Genomic DNA, 3,211 nt, shown 5'->3' on the forward strand with positions numbered 1-3,211 from the left:
TTGGCTTTTTATGGTAGTCCAAATATCACTTCACCTTTAACCATTTCTTTTCTTTTATCATTTCACTTTGGTTTCGCATACACTTACCCTCTAAGTCTCATTTTACCCCCAAAATCGTTTTATCTACACTTTCTCTTTCTTTTTTTCCTTTTGATAAAGTTCTAATAGCATCACATTGACATAATCATCGTATGTGTGCCATCTTCTTTTTATCAATTTATTGTTTGGACAGACACTAGAAATATAGTACATCTTTTTGTTTCCTCTTCTTCTGATTTTATCTTCACAATACCCTACAATGGTCATTGCATCACTACGGGGGATTGGCATCATCTTTTCTGGAAATAAAGAAATACAAATTTTTATTATCAGAAAATATAAATTAATCTTCAAAAAGTACACTTATCTTATAGCAACATACTATACTTATAAAATTATTTCTTCCCGTAATGAGAAAGAACAAGAACGAGAAATAACAAGTATTCTTGACAATCTTTCATTGTATGTACATTTTCTTATACTCTGTTCAAAATAAGAAACGAATTGACATTTAGACAAAAACTGTTACTCTGTTGCCTCATAAGGAGTATATCACTGAATTGTCCTCTTAAAATTATTTTCCATTAGAGAGGGTAAAGTTGTAGAGGATGCCTTAGTGGCCTACTCATGATTGTGACAAAAGAATAACAGTTTTTCTCTAAATGTCAATTCGTTTCTTAATTTGAGCATAGTATAGTATAAAAACAACACCTATTCATTAGTTTTCTTTTCTCTTAAGCAAATACCACACGATAACAGTAAATATCACATCTTCATGCAATTTAATTATTAATTCGAAACTCTAGTTTAGTTCTTGAAATACTACAATAATTATGACTCACATAGCACCGATGTTGAACAAAACGTTAAACTATATTTACTTAGCACGAAAAATCAAAATTAACTTTTTTACTTCCATCCTTCCTTCTTTCTTATTTTTAAAAAAGAAATTCGTACAGTTAATACTATAAACTATCATTTTTTACCAACGATATTCCTATACTAACTAATAGTTTTCTCTTTTTTTAAAGCAAATACTATAAACTATCATTTTTTACCAACGATATTCCTATACTAACTAATAGTTTTCTCTTTTTTAAAAGCAAACAACCGTACCGGTGAATATTGCAACTGTATACATTTGACTTATACTTGGAACATCTGAGTTCAATTCCTGATAGTAGCTTATATCATTTCAATTCCCCGTTTGAATCTTGTAAATATAGGTTTACATCTCATACATCTTTGGTATTGAATGTTATTAATATCTTTAACGAACCGCAGTAACCTATTCGTGCAGTTTGAATCTCTAATGATTGTATCTTGCAAGAAAAAAAGGTTTTACGAATAATGTATTCTAATGAACAAAACACCGTATCTATAGATTTTTCTTTATCTTAACTTAAAAATAAAAAGAAGCAAATGTTTCACCTAAATATTAATATTATCATACATATTTTAAAAGACGAAAAGCAGATATGGGTCTTTTTTTTTATCTGAAAGAAAGATAAAACTTACCTATTCGTAAAAGAGAGAGAGTTGCGTCACTGCTCTTTGATCAGTGTTTCGTCTTCGATCAGATTTGACCGTAGAAAATGTTGCTTCAGGTAGTTTTCAGCGTCTCTTAAAGACGTATCCTCTTTTTTAAAGTGTACTGTAAAGAAACAAGAATAATCAGTTACTTTACGCGGTGAACATGAACTTGTTTCCTGGAAGAAAAACAAGTAACTATAATTGCAACACTAACAATCTTCATATTTTAAGAAGATATAAAAATCCTAAATAAAACAATACCTATCATTAATTGTCTTTTCTCTTAAGCAAATACCATTTGATACCAGTAAAGATCGCAATTTCAGTCAATATGCAATCTAATTATTCATTCAATAACTCCAGTTTACTTCTTGAAATACTACAATAATTTATGACTCACATAGCTTCGGTGTTGATCAAAACGTTAAACTATATTTTCTTAGCACGAAAAGTCAAAGTTAACTTTTCTTTCCTTCCTTCTTTCTTATTTTTTAGAAAAGAAATTCGTACAGTTAATACTATATATTTTTTACCAATGGTATTTTTTATCAATATTCCTATACTAACCAATAGTTTTCTCTTCTTTAAAGCAAATAACCGTTCCATTGAATATTGCATCTGTATGCATTTGACTTATTCTTGTAACACACGAATTCAATTCCCGGTGGTAACTTATATAATTTCAATACTTCGTTTTGAATTTTGTAAAAAAAAGAAGCAAATGTTTTACCTAAAAGAAATAAGTAATTATTAATATTATCATACATATTCTAAAAGACGAAAAGCAGTTATGGATCTTTTTTTTATCCGAAAGAAAGCTATAAAACTTATTTATTTGTAAAAGAGAGATAGAGAGAGAGAGAGAGATGATCTTTGATCAGTGTTTCGTCTTCGTACCTGTTTGATCGTAGAAAATCTTGATTCAGTGTCTCTTGAAGACGTATCCTCTTTTAAAGTGTACTGTAAAGAAACAAGAATGAATCGTTAATTTACGTGGTGAACATGAATTGTTCCTTGAAAGAAAACAAGTATTTTATTTTAAATAAAAAGTAATTATTTATCTGTTATTGAAAACAGATATTTAAAACTTACCTATTGCTAAAAGATAGATGCGTCACATTCCTTTGAGCAGCTCATATTCTAACAGGTTTAAACGCAAGATAATCCTGTTTTCATTTCTTCTTCATATATATATATATATATATATATATATATATATATATATATATATATATATATATATATATATATATATATACGCATAATGTTGAGTAAAATACTATATATATAGTTGCATATACATGGAAAGGTAAGGGAAATGACTAAGTGCTACCTTTGAAGTACAGTGAAATAATGAAAAGCAAATGAAAAGATAAAAGAGGAAAGCACAAAAGGGTTTTGAAAGTAATTATTTTTAAAAGTACAGAAATCACCTTGCATTTCCTCAGGGTGATAATATTGGCTTCTTGAGGAGTTTTGTAGAGTGCAGCAGCGCTCCTCACCCGCTGCTGAAAATTAATTACTTTCAAAACGAAAGTTTAACATTAAAAATGAATGACACCATTAAAAGATTGAAATCTATTGTACACGCTCATCATCATCATTGTTAAACATCGCAAGTTTACTTTTTTAATGAATG

General features: G+C 28.6%; 1 long non-coding RNA gene across 1 annotated transcript; it reads right to left on the reverse strand.

The window, feature by feature from the left end:
• Positions 1-310: 310 nt before the first annotated feature.
• On the reverse strand, positions 311-2,696 carry LOC145684684 (uncharacterized). The gene is made up of 3 exons (XR_014131363.1): positions 2,470-2,696; positions 1,558-1,693; positions 311-338 (listed from the first exon to the last, which is right to left on the reverse strand). It is a non-coding gene; the product is annotated as an uncharacterized LOC145684684 (long non-coding RNA).
• Between the last annotated feature and the right edge of the window lie 515 nt (positions 2,697-3,211).

Source organism: Thermobia domestica, chromosome 5, assembly GCF_964235325.1.
Source record: "Thermobia domestica chromosome 5, izTheDome1.hap1.1, whole genome shotgun sequence".
NCBI classification, from domain to species: Eukaryota; Metazoa; Arthropoda; class Insecta; order Zygentoma; family Lepismatidae; genus Thermobia; species Thermobia domestica.